Here is a 601-nt window from a genome sequence, read left to right as displayed (position 1 = left end):
GGACTGATGGTTACCTGAAGGAAGTTCTGACTGGCAATGATGAGGGCAAGTTGGGCACTACCATCCTCTGGCTGCCCCTGACTGCCCCTCACTCCCTGCACCAGCTGAGGAATATGATCAGCTACAGCCTAACGCACATGAACAGAGAATATAAACACACAGGAGGACTATCATTACTACCACTTGTTTAGAAATTCAAAAAATATTCTTATACAAACCCTGCAGCTTTGAACAAGTTGTTGGTGGGCAACAGTGTTCTTGTTGGAGGCTGCTGCATTCTGGGATGCCGCAATGGTTTGAGTTGCAGCGGCAGCAGCTTGTTTAGCAGCGTTCTGGAAAATCAAAGCAGACACTGAATGCAGTGTTTTCCTTGCATAGACTTCATGCGGTCCTGCCTAAATTCTATTATTTTTCTCATAATCAAAATCATAAGCAATTCACTGACCTCCAGTCTTGTTATGAGTTTCTTCTTAATGGCGTTTTGTGCAGCTGCGTTTGTGGCCACACGCAGCCCCTCTGCAGCCTCCCGGAGCTTCTGCTGCTGGTCTTCATTTTCAGGGTATGCAGCAGCTCCCTAAATACACACACACACACACACACA

At 46.8% G+C, this 601-nt stretch overlaps 1 long non-coding RNA gene across 1 annotated transcript; it reads right to left on the bottom strand.

The window, feature by feature from the left end:
- Positions 1-21: 21 nt before the first annotated feature.
- On the bottom strand, positions 22-573 carry LOC107577548 (uncharacterized). Its single transcript, XR_001608219.1, has 3 exons — positions 446-573; positions 219-332; positions 22-128 (listed from the first exon to the last, which is right to left on the bottom strand). It is a non-coding gene; the product is annotated as an uncharacterized lncRNA (long non-coding RNA).
- Positions 574-601: the final 28 nt, after the last annotated feature.

This window comes from Sinocyclocheilus grahami, unplaced genomic scaffold (assembly GCF_001515645.1).
Source record: "Sinocyclocheilus grahami isolate Dianchi unplaced genomic scaffold, SAMN03320097.WGS_v1.1 scaffold6345.1, whole genome shotgun sequence".
Taxonomy (NCBI): Eukaryota; Metazoa; Chordata; class Actinopteri; order Cypriniformes; family Cyprinidae; genus Sinocyclocheilus; species Sinocyclocheilus grahami.
This window is presented reverse-complemented; position numbering and strand designations above follow the sequence as displayed.